At 36.6% G+C, this 27,129-nt stretch overlaps 1 protein-coding gene across 3 annotated transcripts in view; it reads right to left on the reverse strand.

Moving 5' to 3' along the window:
* The window catches only part of SDK1 (sidekick cell adhesion molecule 1), a 1,114,226-nt gene that overhangs the window by 827,640 nt on the left and 259,457 nt on the right, over positions 1-27,129 (reverse strand). The window lies entirely within an intron of this gene.

Raw genomic sequence — 27,129 nt, forward strand, 5'->3', positions numbered from 1 at the left:
AGCATGGGTTACCTATCTAAGAAATTAAGATAAGCAAGATGAGTTTTTCATAAACTTCATTTTTTCTAGTGTAGCTACCCAGGCTGATTTCTTTCAAATGACCATGGGTCTCTGTTTGTAATATTCTGGGGCATGATGCATTCAACACAATGTCACCTGAGACTTCTGGAAAACATCACCAGTAAGAAAATTCCTTTTCTGTTTATGCTAATTAAATAAATTACTGCCTAGAGAGAAACAAAATAAAGGAAAGATCAGGGGAGGGATGGAGTTGGTCAGAAAAGACTTAAGTGATAAGTTTGGGGCTGAGTGTTGGAGGATGTGTTGGGAAAGGTTTGGTGGAAAGGAGAGAGGGCATTACAAGTAGGGGAATTGCACGAGCAAAGGCAAGCTCAAATAAATCATAACAAGTGGAAGCATATATATATATAGGCTTGGTTATCTAGGAGGGACTATGTAGGAAAGTAAGAAGAGATGAGATACAGGCCTCAAATGCAATATTAAAAAATTTCTATGACTTCCGCTTCGGGGAGCCAAGATGGCAGGTTAAAAAGGTAGTCGCTCTCACCCTCCCCTATCAACCTCTGAAAACCCAGAAAATATCACCCCAGAAAGAGCCCTGGAACAGCTGAACCAGAAGAAAGACAGGGTGTAGCAGTGCGGTAGCCCAGGTAGCTAGAGGGATTAACAGGAAAGGCTGCTCTTGCCCTGGGGGAAGGGGAGCAGTATGAAACAGGACTCGCCCAGCCAGCTAGTGGAAAGACCCACTTTAGCACACCAGAAGGAGATTCTGGTACCTCGGCATTCTACAGCAAACGGGTCTCCCAGTGCCTTAGCAAAAATAAGGGAAGCAACACTACAAAGGGCCCCAGGTGGATAAGCACCTGGCAGCATTCTTCTGAAAGGAGCTGAAGAAAGCAACCTAGAGGTGCCAAAAAGTTCCAGCCTTGTTGATTCCAACCCAACACCAGGTAAGCTGTCAGAACGCTACAGCCTCCAACTGCCAACCAGGAGGAGATCCCGAAGCCCAGGTGGTCGAGCAGGCAAATACCAACAACTGTACCTCCGAGTGCCTCAGTGAGGGTGGGGTAACTGGCAGAAACCAGCTCAGAAAACTACCAGGTGCCTCGGCATTCTACAGCAAAGAAGTCTCCCAGTGCCTCAACAGAAATAAGGGAGTCAGCACTGCAAGGGGCCCCAGACAGATAAACACCTGGCAGCACTTATCTAAAAGGAACTAAAAAAAAAAAAAAAAAAAAGCTAAAGGAAAGGAAAAGCAGGGAACATAGATTTACCTGAAAGTCCCAGCCTTGCTGATTCCAGCCCAACACCGGATAAGCTGCCAGAACCCTACAGCCTCCAATTGCCAACATAAGATGCCCCAGCACACAAAGCCAGTGACCAAGACCTAGGCTCCCAACACAAGAAGCTTGGGTCAGTGGCCTCTGCTCCCCAGCAGGAGAGCTTAATCTCTTTAAAGGCCAGGGAATAAAGAAACACCATGAGTAAAAAGAAATGTACAATAGATTCATATTATGAGAAGAGTGAAGATCAAGACAGAAATTCTGAAGAGGGCAACACTGTCATCAAACCCACATCTGCAACATCAAAAGGGAATATGAACTGGTCTGAAGCTCAAAAAGCCTTCTTAGAAGAACTCAATAAGGATTTTAAAAGTCAAATGAGAGTGGTAGAGGAGTCCTTTAAAAGTACAATTGGCCAATTGGAAAAAAAGTACACTGAAGAAAACAAGTCCCTAAAACACACAATTGGCCAATTGGGAAAAAAAGTACAATGAAGAAAATAAATCCTTTAAAAATACAATTGACCAATTGGAGAAGAAAGTACAAAATCTAACAGAAAAAAACAATATGTTAAAAATTAGGATTGAACACATGGAAACTAATGACTCTATGAAAGAGCAAGAATCAGACAAACAGAAACAAAAAAATTAAAAAATAGATAAAAATGTAAAATACCTCATGGGTAAAACAACTGACCTGGAAAATCAATCCAGGAGAGACAATTTAAAAATTATAGGCCTACCTGAAAGTCATGTTGAAAAAAAGAGCCTGGACAATATCCTTCAGGAAATCGTAAAGGAAAACTGACCTGAAGTCCTAGAATCTGAAAGTAAAATAATTATGGAAAGAATCCACCGCTCCCCGCCTGAAAGAGATCCCAAATTGAAAACGCCAAGGAATGTAATAGCTAAATTCCAAAATTACCAGATTAAAGAGAAATTACTGCAAGCAGCCAGAAAGAAACAATTTAAATATCATGGAACCACAGTCAGAATTACACAGGACCTTGCAGCCTCTACATTAAAAGACCGTAGGGTATGGAACATGATACTCTGTAAGGCAAAGGAGCTTGGAATGCAGCCAAGGATTAACTACCCAGCGAAAATGAGCATGATTTTTCAGGGAACAAGGTGGATATTCAACAAAATAGGGGACTTCCAAATGTTCCTGATAAAACACCAGAGCTCAACAAAAAATGTGATCTTCAAGAACAAGATTCAAGAGAGACATAAAAAGGTAAATGGGACAGGAAGATATAATATGTTGTTAATAAGGGCAAAATGTTTACAGCCCTACAAGGGAAGATGACACTTGCAACTCTTGAGAACTGTATTGTTATTATACCATGTTAAAGGAGTATACATAAAGGGGGTGGATATAAGTTGACTTTGATGTAATGATAAAGAAAAAAATTTAATCAAGTGGGTTAAATGGATCCAAGTAAGTGGATTAGTCTGAGCTAAGAAAATGTACTGAGAAAGGAGAAGGCAGACAAGGGTAAATTACATTACAGGAAAAGACACCAAAACCTATTAGAGCAGAGGTAAAGAAGGGAGGGGGGTGAGCATTGTTTAAACCTTACTGTCATCAGATTTGGCTCAAGAAGGGAATAACATAATCAGTTAGGTATAGAAATCTAACTTGCACTATAGACAGTAGGAGGGGAAAGGGGAAAGAAAAAGGAGGGGGATAGAAGGGAGGGAAAAAGCAGTAAGGGTAAAAGGGAAGAAAAGGGAAAGGGATAATAGAAGGGAGGTGGGACAGAAAGAGGTGCTGGTCAAAAGCAAAACACTAGTGAGGGGGAGAAAGGAGAAAGGAAAAAAGAAAAAGCATAAATGGGGGGGAAGATGGAGAAAAAGACATAGATAGTAATCAAACTGTGAATGTGAATGGGATGAACTCTCCCATAAAATGGAAGCGTATAGCAGATTGGATTAAAAACCATAATCCTACAATATGTTGTTTACAAGAAACACATTTGAAAAAGAGTGACACATACAGGGTAAAGGTAAAAGACTGGAGCAAAATATATTATGCTTCAGCTGAAGTAAAAAAAGCAGGGGTAGCAATCCTGATCTCAGACAAAGCAAAAGCAAAAATAGATCTCATCAAAAGAGATAAGGAAGGAAACTACATCCTGCTAAAATGCACCATAGACAATGAAGTAATATCATTACTAAACATATATGCACCAAATGATATAGCATCCAAATGCTTAGAGGAGAACATCAGGGACTTACAGGAAGAAACAGACAGCAAAACCATACTAGTGGGGGACCTCAACCTCCCCCTCTCTGAACTAGATAAATCTAACCACAAAATAAACAAGAAAGAAGTTAAGAAGGTGAATAGAACATTAGAAAAGTTAGGTATGATAGACCTGTGGAGAAAACTGAATGGGGATAGAAAGGAATATACTTTTTTCTCAGTGGTACATGGCAAATACACAAAAATTGACCATGTGAGGCATAAAATCTCACAATCCAATGCAGAAAGGCAGAAATATTAAATGCATCCTTTTCAGATCTTGATGGAATAAAAATTGTATGTAATAAAGGGCCATGGAAAGACAAACTAAAAAATAATTGGAAACTAAATAATCTAATCCTAAAAAATGATTGGGTCAAAGAACAAATCATAGAAACAATCAATAATTTCATTCAAGACAATGACAATAATGAGACAACATAACAAAACTTATGGGATGCAGCAAAAGCAGTTCTTAGGGGAAGTTTTATATCTCTAAATGCTTACATAAATAAAATAGAAAAAGAGGAAATCAATGAATTGGGCATACACCTAAAAAAACTAGAAAAAGAACGAACTAAAAATCCTCAATTGAACACCAAATTAGAAATATTGAAAACCAAAGGAAAATTAATAAAATTGAAATTAAGAAAAATATTGAACTAATAAATAAAACTAAGAGCTGGTTTTATGAAAAAAACAATAAAATAGATAAACTTTTGGTTAATCTAACTACAAAAAAGAAAGAAGAAAACCAAATTACTAGTAACAAGAATGAGAAGGGTGAAACTACCACCAAGGAAGAGGAAATTAAAACAACAATTAGGAATCATTTTGCCCAACTATATGCCAATAAATTTGACAATCTTAGTGAAATGGATATATATTTACAAAAAAATAAATTACCCAGATTAACAGAAGAGGAAGCAAAATACTTAAATAACCCCATCTCAGAAAAAGAAATTGAACAAGTGATTGATGTACTCCCTAGGAAAAAATCTCCAGGGCCAGATGGATTTACATGCGAATTCTATCAAACATTTAAAGAACAATTAATTCCAATACTATATAAACTATTTGGTAAAATAGGTAAAGAAGGAATCTTACCAAATTCTTTTTATGATACAAATATGGTGCTGATACCTAAACCAGGAAGAGTCAAAACAGAGAAAGAAAATTATAGACCAATTTATCTAATGAATATAGATGCAAAAATTTTAAACAAAATATTAGCAAATAGATTACAGCAACTTATCACATGAATAATATACTATGACCAGGTATGATTTACACCAGGAATGCAGGGCTGGTTCAATATAAGGAAAACTGTCAGCATAATCTATTATATCAACACCAAAACTAACAGAAACCACATGATCATCTCAATAGATGAAGAAAAAGCTTTTGACAAAATACAACACCCATTCCTATTAAAAACATTAGAGAGCATAGGTATAAATAGAGTCTTCCTTAAAATAATAAATAGCATCTATCTAAAACCTTCAGCAAGCATAATATGTAATGGGGACAAGCTAGAAGCATTTCCAATGAGATGGGGGGGTGAAACAAGAATAACCATTATCACCACTGTTATTCAACATCGTACTGGAAACTTTAGCTTTCGGAATAAGAGAAGAAAAAGACATTAAAGGCATTAGAATAGGCAAAGAAGAAACAAAGCTATCACTCTTTGCAGATGACATGATGTTATACTTAGAGAACCCCAGAGAATCAAGTAAAAAACTACTTAAAATAATAAACAACTTTAGCAAAGTTGCAGTCTATAAAATAAACCCACATAAATCATTGGCATTTCTATATATTACCAACAAAGCCCAACAGCAAGAGATAGAAGAAGAAATTCCATTTAAATTTACTGCGGACATTATAAAACATTTAGGAGTCTACCTCCCAAAACAAACCCAGAAACTCTATGAACACAATTACAAAACACTTTTCACGCAAATAAAATCAGATCTAAATAACTGGAAAAACATCAGTTGCTTATGGGTACGCCGAGCTAATACAATAAAAATGACAATTCTACCTAAGCTAATTTACTTATTCATTGCCATACCAATCAAACTACCAAAAATTATTTTATAGAGTTAAAAAAATAATAACAAGATTCATTTGGAAGAACAAAAGGTCCAGAATATCAAAAAAACTAATGAAAAGAAACGCAGGGGAAGGTGGCCTAACCATTCCTGATCTTATATTGTATTATAAAGCAGCAATCATCAAAACTGCTTGGTACTGGCTAAGAAATAGAGTGGTGGATCAGTGGAATAGGTTAAGTATGCAAGACACAGTAGTCAATGACTATAGTAATATATCATTTGATAAACCCAAAGATCCCAGCTTCTGGGATAAGAACCCACTCTTTGGGAAAAAAACTGCTGGGAAAATTGGAAAAGAGTATGGCAGAAACTAGGCATAGACTAAAATCTCACACCATATACCAAAATAAAGTCAAAATGGGTACATTGTTTAGATATAAAGGCTGACACTATAAGTAAACTGAGAGAGCAAGGAAGAGTTTACCTGTCAGATCTATGGAGAACAGAAAAATTCATGACAAACAGGAGATAGAGAACATTACTAAAAGCGAAATAGATAATTTTGATTACATTAAATTGAAAAGTTTTTGCACAAACAAAGCCAATGCAACTAAGATTATAAGGAAGGTAGAAAGTTCGGAAAGAATTTTTACAACCAGTCTCTCTGATAAGGGCCTCATTTCTAAAATATATAGAGAATTACGTCAAATTTGTAAGAATACAAGCCATTCCCCAATTGATAAATGGTCAAAGGATATGAACAGACAGTTCTCAGATGAAGAAATTAAAGCCATCTATAGTCATATGAAAAAATGCTCTAAATCATTATTGATTAGAGAAATGCAAACCAAAACAACTCTGACGTACCACATCACACCTATCAGAATGGCCAACATGACAAAACAGGAAAATGATAAATGTTGGAGAAGATGTGGGAAAATTGGAACACTAATGCATTGTTGGTGAAGGTGTGAAATGATCCATCCATTCTGGAGAGCAATTTGGAACTATGCCCAAAGGGCTATGAAAATGTGTATACCCTTTGACCCAGCAATAGCACTTCTAGGGCTCTATCCCAAAGAGATCATACAAATGGGAAAAGGACCTACATGTCCAAAAATATACATAGCAGCTCTTTTTGTGGTGGCAAAGAACTGGAAATTGAGAGGATGCCCATCAATTGGGGAATGGCTGAGCAAGTTGTGGTATATGAATGTGATGGAATACTATTGTGCTATAAGAAATGATGAACAGGCTGACTTCAGAAAAACCTGGAAAGACTTGTATGGTCTGATGCTGAGTGAAGTGAGCAGAATCAAGAGAACATTGTACGCAATAACAGCCAAGTTGTGTGATGACTAATATTGACAAACTTAACCCTTCCAGGCAATACAAGGATCTAAGACATCTCCAGAGGCCTTGTGATGGAAAATGTTATCCACACCCAAAGAAAGAACTATGGAAGCTGAATTGTTATTTTTTTTCTCTTCTGTTGAGTTTTGTTTCCTCTTTCTGATGGTTCCTCCTATTGGTTTTAATTTCTAATTACAACATCACTAATGTGAAAATATGTTTAATATGAATGCAATGTATAGCATATATCAGATTGTGCCCTGTCTTGGGGAGGGTGGTGGGGAGGAAGGGGGAGAAAAATTTTAAACTCAAAAGCGTATGGAAGTGATTATTGATAAATCAAAATAAATTAATTAAAAAATTCTATTAGATGTAGTTAGCAGTAGAGAACTGATAGAGTTTCTTAAGCAGAGGAGCAGTGTGATTAAAATGTAGTTGAGGATTATTCTAGAAGTCATGTGTTGAAATAGGGTGGAGCTAAAAGCAGAACAAATAAACAAGGAGCTATTTGTCATGTACGTGAGAGAGAGGCAGCATAATGGAACAGAAAGAATTCTGGATAAAAAACAGAATCCTGAATCCTGGCTCTTCTACTCACTTCTGTGACCTTGGGCAAGTCACTTAACTCAGTTTCCTCATCTATAAAATAAAACAGTGTAAGTCAATGACCTCTAAGGTTCTTTCCAGGGATAAATTCTATGATGCTATGCGGTAATGATAACCTCTAAGGTCCTTTCCAGTTCTAAATTCTATAATTGCATGAAATCATAGCCCTGAGACCAAAGTGATGGCAATGGAAAAAGAGAGGAAGGGGACTGTTTTTTTCTGGATTCCTTCCCTCCTCTCACTTTCAGATTCCATTGTCACTCTCACGATTCTGTTCTTTGTAGTATCTACTTATTTATGCCATTGATCTTCAAGAGGATGAGAAACAAAAGTAGTCATCAGGTGGGCAGGACAATCCCATTCAACAAAAGGGTTCTGGTGTAGAATGCTGCACTTTTTATGTTTTTTTTAATCTAATAAGCGCGTCCATCATCTACTTTCCTCCCCTCAGAAAACTACTTGGTGTCCTAACAACAAGGGAATTTGCTTAGCCTGTTTGGTGGGTATAGTCCAAACCCACCTCTGTTTACAGGAGTCATCAGTGGCAGGATAGTAATTTTATGGATAAGGCCCAAAGGATATGATTCACAGAAAGCTATAACTTAATGAAGTCACCATCATCTAGGAGGGTCAAGTATGTCCTTTTTGCAGGTCTATTGGAATAATAGCCAATATATCCAGGTCATAGGAAAACTAATTTATACTATTACAATTCACCAGGGACCAATTTGTAACCATGCTAATTTATTCATTTATAGATAGAATAGACTTTTTTCTAGTTCTAATATTAATGATTAAAACTGTAGGACTAGACTAATGATAACAATAATAATAATCAGTCCTCTATACAGGGTATAACTTTCCTGGTACCAAGGTACTTGACACTCAATTAGTAACCAAAAGGTTGCTTGATAAGCATGAAATCAGAGCAAAGAGAACTATAATGTCTTGAGAGAGATTTTCTATAGGATATGGTAAAGATTAATCAACCCAGTTCTATAGAGAACATATTTCTAGTGGCCAAAATACTAGATGCAATTTCTTTTGCCCTTGGAGAGAGATGGATAAATACTGACAAACTCTTCCTTGCCAGCTCTCCATTTTGTATACTCCATGATGAACATTCCCTTTTAGTGTGCACATATCATACATAATAAATACCCTTCTTCATTTCAACTAGTTTTCATAACTGGTTACAATTCCAGTGGCTACAGATTATTTTTCAAAAAATAATTTTAGGTTAGTTTGCTTCCTAATAACATAAAAGGAGATACATAAGCTTACCAGTAACAACAGATCTCTAAATCCCATCTAGAATGCTCATGTAGCCAAGCAATCCTTTCTAAGACTTGTGCTTTATGGTAAACTTCAATCAACAACAGCACTGCTTCCTGAAGTTGAATGTCTTTGATTTTAAGACTTGCTTCAAAAATCTTTTGTTGTACATCCTGAAGTGCATTCTCTGTTTGGGCCTATAGTCATCCGTCCATAGTCAATAGGTGACAATGTACTACTGCATTACTTGCATTACTTCGGGACTTTTCTCACTTTTCCCACCGTCCTCTCCTCCCTCAGGTATCTTCCCTCCTCCACCCTTTTTAGCTTCCTTTTCTGTGTTGTCTTCCCCCGTTAGATTATAAATTCTTTGAGGGAAGGGACTATCTTTTTTTTTTAATATACATCCCCAGCATTTAGACAGTGCCTGGCATATATTATGCACTTAATAGTAAGCACAATTTACCAAGTATTGTAGTCTATTGTAGTTAATAGTCTACTGATGAGTTTGGGCTTTTCAATAGTTAGGAGAAAAGTACAGTTTCCTTAGCGAGGGAAAAATGAGGGCACAACTAGAACCACTGGTTCCCAACCTAATGGGCAACACAACAAACCTAAGGGTTACACAAGCAAACAATAAAGTCCTCAGAAACCTGGTTATCATCCTAACTAGATTCTAGATGAGGGAGAGAGACGGGAACAAAAAAAGCATAGAAGTACCTAATGTAATGCCAGGCACTATGCTAAGCACATTACAGTACATATTAAAAAGGTATTAGAAAATATTCTAACTATTGATCAGCCATAAGATTCTGATATTTTATGAGAAATAAAAATCATTACAGTAATAAATTCCCCATGCTTCCTCACCTGCGGCAGCTTATCTAAATCTTGCTCTTTTTTTTTTAATCCTACCCTTTTTTAAAAGCCCAGTAGTAAGCTCAGCCTCTATATCAGTGCAACCTTCAATAGCCACTTACTTCTCTGGCTTACTGCAGTACACATAATCTCTACTGTTTACTTGATATATTAAGGTAAAATGATACTCTCTGGGGTTATCTTCTTATGTTTATATCCCAGCTCCTCAGTCAGACTGTCAAGTCCCTCCCAAGAGGCCAAGAACTATGTATTACCAGCATCTAGTTGATTTCTCTGTGCATAACAGGTCATGGATAAATATCTATTGATGATATAGACATTGCTTCTATGGTGGCTGTTATTGATGATGATGCTAATGAGGAAATGCAGAAAGGGAAAATAAGCTGTGGCATTTATGATTTTCAGATGTTTTCTTTGACTTCTCATTCTTTGAAATACTTCAATTGTTTAAATACTTCTAATATGATTCAATTTGTAAAATCTTTAAGTTTTATTGTCATTTATAATTAAAATATGCTTAAATATTTTTTTACCTTTATTTGATCTTCATCTATATCTTTTTGTCCCACGGTAACAAATGTTAAAGAGTTTACCAATTTAACACTTTGTATTAAATTACAAATTTGCCTGAAATTGGGTTTTTATAAAACTATTACCTAAGTCTTACAGGATGTAATTAAATAAGTGAAAGTAGCCCTTGGGGACCTATTGCTACAAAATGAAATTTTAGAGCCTGAGTGCCTGTAACCTTTACTGAAATTGTGTCTAAAATGCTGTCTGTAATTTCCACAAGCTAATCAGATTTACATTGAAAAGGCTATTCACACTTGTTGATGTAAATCTGTATTGTACATCTCCCCAAGGAAAATGAGTCACACTGAAGTTCTATGAGATCAAACTAATATTTTTAAAGACTATAATGTAAGATGAAAAATTGGGATTGAATTTGTCATTAGAGAAGTTGTGTGGGGTGTTTGTGACCCCCAAAATGATCAAATCAGAGACTTTTTCTTAAGAAAGGCAAAAAGGAGTTTTATTGCTTTCTCATGAGAAAGGACACACCCAGCATTCGCTCAAGATGGCTCCAGCCAGGGTGTGCTTCTGAGTGTCTCGTAAAGCAGAATATATAGACCCTATCCGCAACATCCCCACCCTAACCCCCTTCCCCTCAACCCATTGGCTGGGTAGATTAGGGGCACAATCTATTCGCGGAATTCTAACTTCTACGGAAGGAAGTTCGAAACAAGTTAGAGGGGAGTGGTCTCTTTGCACAACCAGAACATCCGGTTTAGCCACATGCAACATCCAGTTTAGCTAGAATGTGCTGCAAGGCATCTGGGTGCAGTCTCGCAACAGTCATAAGTATGAAAAGTAACTGAGGTCGGGGTTAGTTCATTCCCCTGAGGGGGCTTCACCCTATATTATCCCATTCACTCCCTTATCTTGTTTACATATTTGTGTAAACCAATAAACCAAGAAATCAATTAATCAATAACCTAATCTCCCTCGTCCTCTTTTCTTATCAATTCTGTGGGAACCAAACTGTTAGCATTCCTCACAAAGTCAAGGCCATTTTTTTGCTCTGAAGTATGGGGGGAGACTCTAATAGAGATTCTAGCAGTAAATCCTTGTGATTATGAAGTGCAATCACAACAGACCTATTTTGCTTCTCTATTGATAGTTATAAGATAGTTAGAATGGAGGTCAACAGAAATCATACTGTATTCAATGATATGGCAAGAGGCAAGTACAATGCTAGATCCAAAAACTAATTTTCAAATCATGCACTATGCCCTTTCTTTGTGTTAAGTTGGCCAACTGCTTCTCCTACAATTCAATTCAAGAAGCATTTAATGAGTGCCTCCTACCTGCCAAGGACTGTGCTAGGCACTTTGAATACAAAGACCAAAACAAAAAACAAAACAACCACCACAAAATTGTCCTTATCCTCTAAACAGCTAGGTGGTGTAGTGGATGCAGTGCTATGACTGGAATAAAGATCTGAATTGAAGCTGGGTGACTCTGGGAAAGTCACTGTCAGTTTCCTCAACTATAAAATGGGAATAATAATAGCACCTGCCCACCAGAGTTCTTGTGAGGAAGAGAAGGAAACAAGCATTTATTAAGCACCTACTACGTGCCAGGTACTCTGCTAAACACTTTGCAAATATTATCTCATTTATTCCTCAAATCAACCCTGGGAGGGAGGGAGATGCTATCATTACTCCCATTTTGTAGTTGGGGAAACAGAAGCAGAAAGACATTGAGGGGCTTGCTCAGAGTCACAAAAGTAGTATCTGAGGCCAGATTTGAACTTAGATTTTCCTGAATGCAAGCCTGGCACTCTAACCACTGCACCATCTAGTAAGATGTTTATAATACATTTAGCATAGTGACTGGCACATGGTAGGTGCTTAATAAATATTTATTTTCTTCCTTCCTATTTGCTTTCCTTAAGAAGCTTCAATTCTATCAGGAGGAAACAATATATACAAAGAAAAGTATATACAAATACAGAGTTTATTCAAGTCAGGCATGTCCTAAGGTCCAATAGTCCAAAATAGTGGCAGTCACCTTAAAATGTTCATATTCTGAGTTAAACATTCTGATCGATAAAATTACTAACCATGATTCTAGAAGCGTGCTACCTACCTGCTGATAAAGAGATCAATGGAATCAAGTCACAAAAAGACATTTTTGGACTTGAGCAAGGTGGGAATTTATTTTGTCTGTGCATATTACAAGGGTTTTATTTTCCTTTTTTCGTTAATTGGGAGTGATGGGTGTTGGAGAGAGAGAGAGAGAGAGAATCTAGGGACAGGAGATGAAATTCAACACTGCTTCAATAAAAAATTCCTTCTTACCAAGTGTTTCCAATCAGTGTTTTATGTATAATGGCTGCAGTAGCAGGATTTTGGACTAATGGGATTACTCTTTTTTACTAACATATAATAATGGATTTTGTATCAGTATTAGAAGCAAAGCCCTGAAATTTTGGAAGAGGAACAGGTGCAGAAGAAAATGGCCTTTGCTGTTAACTATGTCTTAAGATGAATACATACTAAAAGTAGTCAAATAACTTGGATTATCTTACCAGAACTGTTAGGGAGCATTTGAAAATGAGTATCTTTTGTTTTTAAGAAGCTATTATCTTGAACATTTCCAAGACTATAACTGTTCACTATAGCTGATGAGATTTTTGGAGGGCGGTAGTACCCTTCTTTTCTTCCCCCTCCTTCCCAAAATAGAAAATAACAGAAGAAAGACCAGTAGGAATCAAAGACAGGTAGGACAGCGTTGAAAGTTACACATCGACTTTATTATATACTTTTTAAAAAGTAAACTTTATAGAATAGAATCTCAGTATCTTGTACCATCTTCTATTCCACAATTATGTGGAAATGTTCATTTTATTTACTCAGTTAAGTTCAGAAAAAAATAAAATTTTTTAAAGTGTCCATCTTCTATTTTACTCAGAACAAGGGTAGAGTTTCCAACAAAGTTCTGAAAAGTAGACTAGTCATCATAAAAGGACTAGGGCTTTCTACCAGCCAGTATAAGTCCATAGTGCTTCAGAAAACAAATTACATAAGTGATCAGACCAATTCTAAAAATATTTTATTTTGATATTGGTGAAACATTTTTGTTAAAGTATATTAATGATCACTTCTTAAAACACAAATGATGACATAATTTTAATTATCTAAAAGGCACTAGTTCACAAAATAAACTAATACTTTGTGGCATGTTTCAAAATAAAAAGGTTAGAAGACTATTAAAGAAGAGCTTATCAAAGACCTCCAAAAGAGCTATGTGACATATGATTAAGGGAAGATACTCTTTTGCTTTTATACTCATAAACCATTCAAAATTGGAAAGAAAACTCAAAAAGAAAAGATACAGGTTCACAAAACAAAGGAAGACCTATTAAAGTTTATTTAATACTAAAGAAAGTTGAAATCAAGGGACCTTTATTATGAATATGTCTTCTGATAAATTATAGGCATAAAATAACATTAGTAATGAGATAATGACATGCCCAAAAAACCTTGTTAATTATAGCTCATAAACATTTTCAAAGGTCAAACGAGAAATCTTTCAGCAAAATCTTTCTCTACATAGTGAAGGATATTTTTCATTAATTTGGCTTAGCTCTCCAAAGATGGTCTTTTGCTTTAGTTATTAGGAGATATTGCTTATAGTATCTCCAGTGTTAATGGCCAAACTAAGCCAATAAAATACATAGTAAAAACATAGGTACAAAAAAACCACAATAAAACAAAATTTAAATCAATACTTCTCTTTGCTCCACTTTTTATACTGCTTAAAATTTTTAAATGAATTTGATCATAAAAAGGTAAGGTTATTTGTTTATTTAGCATCTAAGATTTTATATTATGCAGAGACTATGCATATTGAAGGTTTACTCTGGCACACAGAACAATACCTTAAGGACATTTATTAAACACTTTGTCAATCAGAATACAATTCTAAACATAACACAGCTTTTAGTAAAGTGCCTACATTTTAAAAGCAAAATTGAGCCAATTTCAATGAGTTGTAAATTGGTTTATGAGCTCTATGCATACAGGATTTTGTATCCTTGCAGCTAGCAAAGTACCTTGCATATAATAGGACCTTAATAAATATCTATGAATTTGAATTAAAAATCAGTCCTATTTTCTAATAGGGCCAAAATTTATCATGTAATTTCTATGAAAAATATTTACTCAATAATATTCTTATATACCTGTACCTGTGTTATTTGATTTCATTAGGAAACAAATCATAAATAGATCTTGCCCTCCAGGTCCTTGCCTGTCAAATAATTGCCTTTTGCTTCTGCTGAACAAAACATAGATGGACATATTTTTTTCATTTCATAAAACCTAAAACACTACTTCATCCTACAAATCATTTTTGGATGGTATAAAAAGAGGATGAGGATACAATACTAAGCCATGTTACTAGTTCAAGGTCATATAATAAGTTAGTGGCACAACCAGTATTAGAATGCATTTCACCTGAATGTCTATTCTACACTGAGTCATACTTCTCAAGATCATATTGGATGGTGTCTAAGGAGTCTTCAAAGTCTGATAATCTGTTTCATTATGAAAATCTTATATCCAGTGATGAAAAAATTATCCTTGTGAGTGATTTTCTGTTATGATGATAGAAGATTTTACAGTATATTTGTTGTACATAAAATACAAATACTTAAAATCCTTTACAGAGAAGTATACACTTCTGACTAAAACATCATCTTATACAAAAGTCTGAAAAAATATGATGGGTACACAGAGACAAACTATGATGTTTGTAGATGTCTATATCTATAGTTATATTTTTTATGTTCTGGCAATGGACATATATATACATTAACACATAAAAGCATAGTTTGAGAGTCTGTCCTATGCCACTATGCATACTTTACTTCAAACTTTATTATGAATTTGTTATTTGGAAATCCAGATAGCTTGGGGAAATCTTATAAAAAAAAATTTTAAATTTGAGCTCTAAGGTGCTCTGGAATACCACTCTGAATTTCATTTTATAATCCATATATTCTGAATTTCACTTTATAATCCATATATATAATTTATATGTGTATATATACATACACACACACACACACACACACACACACACACACACACATACACATAAAATTAAAGCATACCTGCCCATATAGCGAGCTTGGAAATTTGACAAACTGTAGTCTTGTCTTTCTGCCAGCTTTACTTCTTCTTAAAGTCATTATTTATTATCAAATTACACTGTTAATATTAAAGTTCTTCTTCAGTCACTTACATCTTAACGTACTTTCGTCATCTGTAAAATGAGGGGGTAATACTGAATGAACTCTCTAAGGTCTCTTCCAACTTTAAGAATTTATGAAGCTTTCATTAAGAACCACTAGATCCTAAAAAGTACAGAGCAAGATTGTTGGATTTTATCACCCAGAGTACTGTTTTGGGGGTGGGGTTAGATTTGTGTCAGACCTGGAATTTTTTAACAGAGGTTTCCTGCTTCTACACATTTTTCATTACATCATGAAGTTCTTCTCATTTCAAGAAGTTTTTTTTAAAGATTTTATTTCTTTTAATCAGCCAAGATCTGCCTTCTTATCCTCCCATTTCACTCCACCCCCGCCCAAAGGAAACATGCGCGCACGTGCACGCACACACACACACACACACACACACACACACACAAACACACACATACACTAAAAGCATATATAATCATATATAGCCAAGATGGAGGAGTAAGCAGTAAATTGCCTTAACTCTCCCATATTTAACTCCAAACAACCATAAAATAGTGCCCCAAAACAAATCCTGAAACAGCAGAACCAGCAAAAAGATGAGATGAAATAATCTTTGAGCCCAACAAATTTGGAAGATTGGCAAGAATGATCCGCCTCGTTCAGATAAAGGGGGAGCAAAGCATTTCAGCAAGCCAGCAGCAAGCCCCACCTCAGCAAACCAGCAGGAGATCCTGAGCCTGTGTGGTGGAACAGGCAAACACCAACACCTGAACCCTGCACGTTCCTCAGCATAGCCAGGGGAACCAGTAAGCTCCAGCTCCAAGAACCACCTCAGGCTTCAGTGTAGCCCAGGCAAGTAGGTCCAGAGAGCAGACCTCCATGCAGTACAGCCCCCAGGAAACACAGAAAATCCCCACTGGCCTCAGCACACACCAGACACCACCACTAGAACTCCAGATCAGCATCAGCTGCCAGACCTTTACTGCACCCACCAACAACACCAACCCCTACCCCATACCCTCAGAAGAGACACAAGGGTCCCCCATGAGCTTTAGGGCAACATTAGTGCAGCACCAGGTAAACAGCCAGGGCCTGCAGCTACTGGCACAAGAAGCCTGAGAACAAGCTCCTTCCACCCTGGGCACAGAGCTCAAATTTAAAGGGCCCCAAAATGAGCAAAAAACAACAAAAAAAGAATCCGACCATAGAAAGTCATTATGGTGACAGGGAAGACCAAGACACAAACTCAGAAGAGGGCAACATCAAAACCCCAAAGAAAAATGGGAAACAATCTTAAGTCTGAAAAAAAAACTCATAGAAGAGCTCAAAAAGGAGCATAAAAATTGGATAAGAGAGAACTCACTCTGACAAAAACTGCTGGGAAAACTGGAAAAGAGTATGGCAGAAACTAGGCATAGATTAAAATCTCACACCATATACCAAAATAAAGTCAAAATGGATTCAAGATTTAAATATAAAGGCTGATACTGTAAGCAAACTGGGAGAGCAAGGAATAGTTTACCTATCAAATTTATGGAGAACAGTAGAATTCATGACAAACAGGAGATAGAGAACGTTACCAAAAGCAAAATGGATAACTTTGACGGCATTAAATTGAAAAGTTTTTGCACAAAGTCAATGCAACCAAGATTAGAAGGAAGGTAGAAAGTTCGGAAAGAATTTTTACAACCAGTATCTCTGATAAGGGCCTCATTTTCTAAAATATATACAGAATTAAGTCAAATTTATAAGAATACAAGTCATTCCCCAAATGATAAATAGTCAAAGGATATGAACAGGCAGTTCTTAGATGAAGAAATTAAAGCCATCTACAATCATATGAAAAAATGCTCTAAATCACTATTGATTAGAGAAATGCAAATTAAAACAACTCTGACGTACCACATCACACCTATCAGATTGGCCAATATGACAAAACAGGAAAATTATAAATGCTGGAGAAGATGTGGAAAGATTGGAACACTAATGTATTGTTGGTGGAATTGTGAAATGATTCAACCATTTTGGAGAGCAATTTGGAACTATGCCCAAAGGGCTATGAAAATGTGCATACCCTTTGACCCAGCAATAGCACTTCTAGGGCTATATCCCAGAGAGATCATACAAATGGGAGAAGGACCTACATGTACGAAAATAATTATAGCAGCTCTTTTTGTGGTGGCAAAGAACTGGAAATTGAGAGGATGCCCATCGATTGGGAAATGGCTGAACAAGTTGTGGTATATGAATGTAATGGAATACTATTGTGCTATAAGAAATGATGAACAGGCTGACTTCAGAACAACCTGGAAAGACTTGTATGGTCTGATGCTGAGTGAAATGAGCAGAACCAGGAGAATGTTCTACACAGTAACAGCCATGTTGTACGATGACTAATATTGATAGACTTAACCTTTCTCAGCAATACAAGGATCTAAGACATCTCCAAAGGCCTTGTGATGAAAAATGCTATCCACAAAGAGGAAAGAACTATAGAGTTTGAATGCAGATCAAAGCATACTATTTTCTATTTTTTTTCTTCTGTTGTGTTTTGTTTCCTCTTTCTGGTGGTTCCTCCTATTGGTTCTAATTCTTATCTAAAACATCACTAATGTGAAAATATGTTTAATAGGAATACATATGTATAGCCTATACCAGATTGCGCACCATCTTGAGGAAGGAGGTGAGAAGGGAGGGGGAGAAAAATTTAAAACTCAAAAGTTTATGGAAGTGATTGTTGATAATTCAAAATAAATCAATTAAAAATTTTTAAAAAATTGTATAAGAGAAGTAGAAGAAAAATTGGGAAAAGAAATGAGAATGATGGGAGAGAATTATGGGAAAAAAAGAGTCAACAGGTTGGAAAAAGAAAACAATTGCTTAAAAATTAGAACTGGCCAATTGAAAAAGCAGATACAAAAATCCACTGAAGAAAACAACTCCCTAAAAAATACACTTGGCCAAATGGAAAAGGAAGTACAAAAGTTAACTGGGGAAAACAACTTCTACAAAATTAAAATTGAGCAAGTGGAAGTCAATCATTCTATGACACATCAAAAATCAATCAAACAAATTCAAAAGAATGAAAAAATAGAAAAAATATAAAATACCTCACGGGAAAAACAACTGACCTGGAAAATAGATCCAGGAGAGACAATATCCGAATCATTGGACTTCCTGAAAGCCATAATCAAAAGGAGGACCTGGACAGCATCTTTCAAGAAATTGTCAAGGAAGACTGCCCTGATGATGAAATAATCATTGAAAGAATCCACCAATCACTTCAGAAAAGAGATTCCAAAATAAAAACTCCAAAAAACATTATATCAAAATTACAGAATTATCACATAAAAGAAAAAATGCTCCAAGTGGCCGGAAAGAAATGATTCAAATGTGGGAGAGTCACAATCAGGATTACACAGGACTTAGCAGTTGCAACATTAAAGGATCAGAGATCATGAAACATGAAATTACGGAAGGCAAAGGAGCTAGGACTATGAGCAAGAATTACCTACCTGGCAAAATTAAGGATGGTCTTCCAAGAGAAAAAAAAATTGGTTATTCAATGAAATAGGAGGATTTCAACCTTTCATAAGGAGAAGACCAAAACTGAACAAAAAAAAAGTGAAATGCAATATCAAGACCCAAGAGAAGCCAAAAAATGGGAAAGGGGAAAAGAAAAGATAAGGGATTCAATGGAATTGAACTGTTTACATCCCTACATGGGAAGATGATTCTTGAAATTCTTAAAAATTGTACCACTAATACTACAGGTAGAAGGCATATACATAGTCAGAGGGTATGGGTATAAGGTGAATTTGATGGGATGACATAATAATAATTAATGGATGAGAAAGAGGAGTGCACTGTGTATAGAAGGGACAGGTAGGATGTGGTAAATTATTTTACATGAAGAGGCATAAAAGACCTATTACAATGGAAGGAAAGATGGGAGGGTGGGTAATGTTTCACTAGAACCTTACTTTCATCAATATTGGCTCAAAGAGGGAATAATATACACAATCAGTTGTATATAAAATCTACATTACTGAACACAAAAGCAGGAAGGGAGAAAATTAATTAAAGGTGGAGGGAGGGTGGGGATGGACTGAGAGAAGCAAGGGCAGAGTGGGGAAGGTGGTAGACAAAAGCAAAACACAGTCAAGGAGGGAAAGGGTGAAAGGAGAGAAAGGACAAACAAGAGGAAAAATAGGATGGAGGGAAATTCACAGTTATTAATCATAACTGTGAATGTGAATGAGATGAAATGTCCCATAAAAAAGAAATGGATAGCAGAGAGGATCAAAAACCAGAATCCTACAATGTTGTTTACAAGAAATATACTTGAAGCAGAAAGAGACACACACAGAGTGAAGGTAAGGAGCTAGGGCAGAATCTATTATGCTTCAGTTGAAGTTAAAAAAAAAAGCAGGAGTAGCGATCCTGATCTCAGTCAAAGCAAAAGCAAAAATAGACTTAATTAAAAGAGATAAGGAAGGAAACTATGTCTTGTTAAAAGGTACCACAGACAATGAAGTAATATCAATACTAAACACATATGCCCCAAGGGGTATAGCATCCAAATTCTTAAAGGAGAAGTTAAGTGAGTTACAAGTTCATGACCACACAAGAGATAGAGAGCATTACATAATGTAAAATAGATAATTTTGACTATATTAAAATAAAAAGCTTTTGTACAAACAAAACCAATGCAACCAAGATTAGAAGGAAACCAGAAAGCTGAGAAACAATCTTTATAGCAAGTGTCTCTGACAAAGGCCTCATTTGTCAAATAAATAGAGAGCTGCATCAAATTTATAAGAATACAAGTCTTTCCCCAACTGATAAATGGTCAAAGGATGTGAACAGGCAGTTTTCAGATGAAAAAATCAAACCTATCTATAGGCATATGAAGAAGTGGTCTAAATCACTTTTGATTAGAGAAATGCAAATTAAAACAACTCTGAGGTACCACCTCACACCTATCAGATTGGATAATGTGACCAAAAAAAAAGAAAATGATAAATGTTGAAGAGGATGTGGGAAAATTGGGACACTAATGTACTATTGGTGGACATGTGAACTGATCCAACCATTCTGGAGAACAATTTGGAACTATTCCCAAAGGACAACCAAACTGTGCATACCTCTTGATCCAGAAACATCATTAATAGGTCTGTATCCCAAAGAGATCAAAAAAGGGTGAAGGACCTACATGTGCAAATGGTAATAGCAGTCCTTTTTATGATAGCAAAATATTGGAAATTGAGGGGATGCCCATCAACTGGGGAATGGCTGAACAAGCTATAGTATATGAATGTAATGGAATGCTATTGTGCAATAAGCAATGATGAACAAGTAGATTTCCAAAAAAACCTAGAAAGATCTGCATGAACTGATGCAAAGTGAAATGAGCAGCACCAGGAAAACATTGTACACAGTATCAGCAACTTTATGTGATGATCAACTATGAATGACTCGACTCTTCTCAGCAACACAGTGATCCAAAACAAGTACAAATGCTATCCCAACCAGGTAAAGAACTGATGGACTCTGAATGCAGATCAAAGCATATTTTTTCAATTACTTTATTCTTTTGTGATTTTTTTTCCCTTTTGATCTGTTTCTTTTCTTTCACAGCTGTGACTAATATGGAAATATGTTTTACATGATAGCACACGCATAACCTATATCAAATTACCTACCATTTTAGGAAGAAGGATGGGGAGGAAAGGAGGGACAAAAATTTGGAACTCAAAATCTTGTAAAATGAATACTAAAAATTACCTTGACACGTAATTGGGGGAAAATAAAATACTTTTTAAAAAAAGCATATATAGTCAATCAAAACAATTTTCCAGGGGGTGGAGTCAAGATGGCAGAGTGAAAGCAGTGACTGTCTTGAGCTCTCTCCCAAAGCCCTCCAAATACCTAAAAAAATGGCTCTAAACAAATTCTAAAGCAGCAGAACCCACAAAAAGACAGAGTGAAACAAATTTCCAGCCCAAGACAACTTGGATGGTTGATCAGAAAGGAATATCACACTGGGCGGGGAGAGGAATGCAGTTTGGTGTGGACGCGCAGGCCACAGTGAATCTGGAGCAGGCCTCAGAGGACTGAATAGCGAGCAGCTGTGATGGTTTCCAGACTTCTCAACCCATGAATGCCAAAGACAACTTGGAAGGTCAGTGGGAAAAGTCTGTGACTACAGTGAGAGAGAAGCTAGGTCTCAGCCAAGGCCCGAGCATGCCCCCGGGACAGTGGCTGACTCCTGAGCTTCTGGCCCACAGACTGAGGGGGAATTGGGTGCTGATCAGAGGGAGATTGCAGGGATCTCTCTGCCAGTGCTGAGGCAGGAATCTCTAGTTTTGCCTGTGCTTGGATCTGGGTCACAGTTCTGAGGGGAAGTCCTGAGATGAGGAGGAGTACTGGTGTGGTAGAGCTTATTGTGGCAGTGGAGAGGAAACACCTCACCCCTTATCATACCACCTTGGAAGAAGTGAAAATTTACAGGTCCCTGGAAGTATCTCTGAAAACAGCTGCACAAAACCCCTGAAGCTTGGGACAGTACATTCTCTACATTGGAAGCAGACTTTTACCTTAACAAAGACTTTAAAACTCAAGTAATTGGCTGGGATCATGAGTAAGCAGCACAAAAAGAGTCAGACTATATTATCTTACTTTGGTGACAAAGATCAAACATACAACCAGAAGAAGACAACAAAGTCAAAGCCTCTATATTCAAAGCCTCCAAGAAAAATATGAATCAGTCCCAGGCCTTGGAAGAGCTCAAAAGGGATTTTGAGAAGCAAATAAGAGAAGTAGAGGAAAAACCGGGAAATGAGAGTGATACAAGAAAATCATGAAAAACATGTCAACAGCTTGCTAAAGGAGACCCAAAAAAAATGAAGAAAATAACACCTTAAAAATAGCCTTACCCAAATGGCAAAAGAGGTCCAAAAAGCCAATGAGGAGAAAAAAAACAAAAACAAAATTGCCAGATGGAAAAGGAAGTCCAAAAGATTACTGAAGAAAATACTTCCTTAAAAATTAGAATAGAGCAATTGAAAGCTAGTGACTTTATAAGAAATCAAGATACTGTAAAACAAATCCAAAAAGTGAAAAATTAGAATACAATGTGAAATATCTCATTGGAAAAATGACTGACGTGGAAAATAGATCCAGGAGAGAGAATTTAAAAATTATTCGACTATCTGAAAGCCATGACAAAAAAAAGAGCCTAGACATCATCTTTCAAGAAATTATCAAGGAAAACTGTCCTGATATTTCAGAACCAGAGGGTAAAACAGAAATTGAAAGAATCCACCAATCTCCTCCTGAAAGAGATCCCCAAAGGAAAACTCCTAGGAATACTGTAGCCAAATTCCAGGGTTCCCAGGTCAAAGAAATAATATTACAAGCAGCCAGAAAGAAACAATTCAACTATTGTGGAAACACAATCAGGATAACACAAAATTTAGCAGCTTCTACATTAAGGGACCACAGGGCATGGAATATAATATTCCGGAGGGTGAAGGAGATAGGATTACAACCCAGAATCACCTACCCAGCAAAACTGAGTATAAACCTTCAGGGGAAAAAATGGATATTCAGTGAAATAGAGGAATTTCAAGCATTCTTGATGAAAAGATCAGAGCTGAATAGAAAATTTGACTTTCAAACACAAGACTCAAGTGGAACATGAAGAGGTAAACAGGAAAGAGAAATCACAAGAGACTTGTTAAGGTTGAACTGTTTACATTCCTGCATGGAAAGATGATATTTGTAACTCATGAGACCTTTGTCAGTATTAGGGTAGTTGGAGGGAAAAATTTATATTTATGTATAGATAGATAGCTAGATAGAGAGAGGGCACAGGGTGAGTTGAAGATGAAGGGGTCATATCTGGAGAATAAAATTAAGGGGTGAGAGAGGATTATACTAGGATAAGGAGAAAGGAAGAGGTAGAATGGGGTAAATTATCTAAAAAAAAAACCAGAAAAGAAAAAGCTCTTACAGTGGAGGGAAAACAGAGGAAGGTGAGAGGGAATGAGTGAATCTTATTCTCATAGGATTTGATTTAAGAAGTGAATAACATACACACTCAATTGGGTATGGAAATCTGTCTTACCCTACAGGAAAATGGGGGAGGGGGAGAGGACAAGAGAGCAGGGGGATAATAGAGAGAAGGGCAGTTTGGGAAAGGGGGTAATCAGAAGCAAATACTTCTGAGGAGGGACAGGGTCAAAAAAAAAGAATAGAATAAGTGGGGGGCAGGATAGGATTAAGGGAAATAAAATTAGTTTTTCACAGCATGTCTGCTACGGAAATGTTTTACATAACTGCACATGTATAACCTATACTGAGCTGCTTGCCTTTTCAATGAGGGTGGGTGGAGAGGGAGGAAGGGAGAAAATTTGGAACTCAAAGTTTTAAAAACACACGTTTTAAAACAATGTTTTCACATGCAACTGGGAAATAAGAAATACAGGAAATGGGGTAAAGAAATCTATCCTGCCCTATAGGAAAATAGAAGGGGAAGGGGATAAGAGAAGGGGGGGAGAAATAGAAGGGAAGGCAGACTAGGGGAAGGGGTATTCAGAATGCATGCCATCTTGGAGTGGGGGGAGGGGCGAGATAGGGTGAAAATTTGGAACTCAAAATCTTGTGGAAGTAAATGTTGAAAACTAAAAGTAAATAAATTTATTAATTTAAAAAATTAAAAAATAAAAAAAATTTTTCCATATTAGACATGTTCCAAAGAAAATTATCTCATTCTTTGTTCTGAGTTCTTCACCTCTCTATCAGGAGGTGAGTAGCAGATTCATCATTAGTCGTCTGAAATCCTATTTGGTCATTATACTGATGAAAGTTCAATATAATAGTATTTCATCACATTTATATAGTATAATTTGCTGAGGAATTTCCAAATTATAAGCACTTCCTCATATTTCCATCCTTTGACATCTCAAAAAGAGCTACAAACATTTTTGTACCACTTTGAGTTTGTTTTGTGTAGGACTAATTCAATTCCTTCCCTCCTTCTCCCCTTTCCTTCTAATGTCCTATTGAATGAAATGGATTTTTGTACTCAGGTGAATGTGTACAAGTCTTCCTTCTTTTGACCAGTTCAGATGAGAGTAAGGATCAAGTGTCAGGTGTTCCCCTTACCCTCTCCTCTTTATATGTATAGATGTCCACTTGGACACCCTGATTGTATGAGATAATTTTTCCTACCCTTCTTTTCCCTTATGTCTAGATTATTCCTCTTCCCCACTCTTTCCCTCCTTTTCTTAAGATCATCAAGATACAACAGAACTATTCTCAAGTCTTGTCTAATTGGAGTCCCTCTTTGTACCTTGATGATGTTGAGGTTCAAATGGGACACATTTGAATATAAGCAGCTTATCCTTGTTTATTTCTTTCTCATTGTTCATTCATAGTTACCTTTTTATGTATCTCTTCACTCCTGTGCTTGAACTTCAGTTTCTAGGTAACTCTGGTCTGTTTGTCAGGAATACTCAGAAGTTCTCTATTTCATTGAAGATTCATTTTTTCCCCTCTAAGAATATACTCAGTTTCACTGGGTATTCTTAGCTTTAAGCCCATCTTCTTTCCTTTTTCAAATATTGTATTCTGAGTTTTCCACTGCTTTACAGTGGCAGCTGTTAAATTGTGTGTGATCTTGACTGTGGTTCCTTAGTATCTGAATTCCTTCTTTATGGCTGCTTGTAGTACTTTTTCTTTGACCAGGAAGCTCTGGAAGCTTTGGGCTGTGATGTTCCTAGGAGTTTTTATTTTGAGGTTTCTTTCAGAAGGTGAACAGTGGATTCTTTCTATTTCCACTGTGCCCTCTAGTTCTAAGAGATCTGGGCAGTGTTTTTTAAGATTTCTTGAAATACAATGTCTAACATCTTTTATTGGTCGTAGTGCTCACATAGTCCAATTTTTCTTAATTTTTTTCTCTTCAATCTGTTTCCAGGAGTATTGCTTTTGCTATGACATATTTTATATTTTCTTCTATTTTTAGTCTTTTGATTTTGTTTTAATATTTCTTGTTGTCTCATGAAGTCATTGGCTTCTATTTGGCCCATTCTAATTTTCAGGAAGTATATTGCTTGGGCAAGGTTTTGTACAACTTGTGGCAAGCTATTAATTTCCTTTCCAATTCTTTCTTTCACAGTTTTCATTTCTTGTTTTTTTTTCCCTCAAGCACTTTGATTTCACTTACAAAAAATATTTTAAACTTTTTTAAACTTTTGCTTCAAATCTTCTAAGGAATTCTAGTTGAGTTTGTGCCCAAACTGTGTTTTTCTCAAGGTATTCCTTGTTGATGTTTGGGAGTCATTCTCTTCTGCATTCTCTACCATTACAATAGCCCATTAGTGGCTGTGCTTTATTGTTGTCGCTGTTGTTGCTGTTATTGCTTACCCATTATTCCAGCCTACTTCCTGCCTTTGGATTTGATGTTAGGGCTATGCTATCCCACACTTTTTTAGGGAAGGTCTGTGCTGATCTTACTGATGTTTTCTTAGGGTATTGAATGTTCGGGTATTGAAGGTATTGGGTAGTAAGGGTATTGAGAGATTCCAGAATCTCAGGGGGTCTGAGGACATGCAAGCTTTCAGTGCTCCAAAAGGGAAGTGGTCCAAAACAGTTTGATTTTTCCCTCCTTGTCTGACCTCTACAAGTTCCTGACTTGGGTTTGGATCTGTGCAAGCATAAAGTTTTGCTAGATTCCACCCTGACAGCCAGTTGGAAAGCTCTGTTGGTTTAAAGTGGCTGAATTGTTGGCCTCTCTTTGATATGGGTTTCCTGCCATAGTTATTCCTCAGCAGGTTGGGCTAGATATTGGAAATGAGATTGCTCTCAGCTTGCAGTCTGAGCCACACCACAGCTGCTACTGGCTTCTGACCTTCCTCCCATTCACCTCCCAGAACCTCTCTGCCTGGAAAAGGCAATAAAACCACCTGCCATGTAAGACTTAGGAAACCTTCTCACTCTACTCTATATCTGTGACTCAGGATTGGGTAGTGGGTGACAAAGCTGACAGTTGGTACTTGCCCCCATTACAGTACCCCAGTATGAGTGTTTAGGGTACCCCACTATGGAGCTGGGACTTCTTTTTGTGCTGGTGCACAGCCTCTCTCTAGGCTTTGGAGTGATCATGTCACATATGCCTGTCCCAAATGCCTGTCCCAACATTGTTCCCAAAGTCTGCAGACCCCTCTGCCTCTCTATGCTGACCAAAGCTAGACAAAAGACTCTTTGACTTTTTCTGTATTTCTCCATCAAGATTTGGTCTGTCGCATATTATAAGTCTGTTTGAAGTAGTTGTGCAAGGGAGCTCAGCGGCATTGCTTTTTTCTACTCCATGATCTTGGCCTCTCTCAAGAAGTTTTTCTTGAAGTATTTTTAACCTCATTTTGTAATGATGGTTATCAAAGTAAATGTTTCAATAAACAGGAAAAATATACAAAGTATCAAAATAAAATGACAAAATTCATCATAGCATAGGTATTTCAAAGAGTTGATTATCTAGGTCAATTTTAGTTTAAAAATTTTAGCCTCAAAGTAATTTTAATTCAGTACAACAGATACTTATTAGACACATTATGTAGAAGATATTGTG

Source organism: Vombatus ursinus, unplaced genomic scaffold, assembly GCF_900497805.2.
Source record: "Vombatus ursinus unplaced genomic scaffold, bare-nosed wombat genome assembly UNPS02014807.1, whole genome shotgun sequence".
Taxonomy (NCBI): Eukaryota; Metazoa; Chordata; class Mammalia; order Diprotodontia; family Vombatidae; genus Vombatus; species Vombatus ursinus.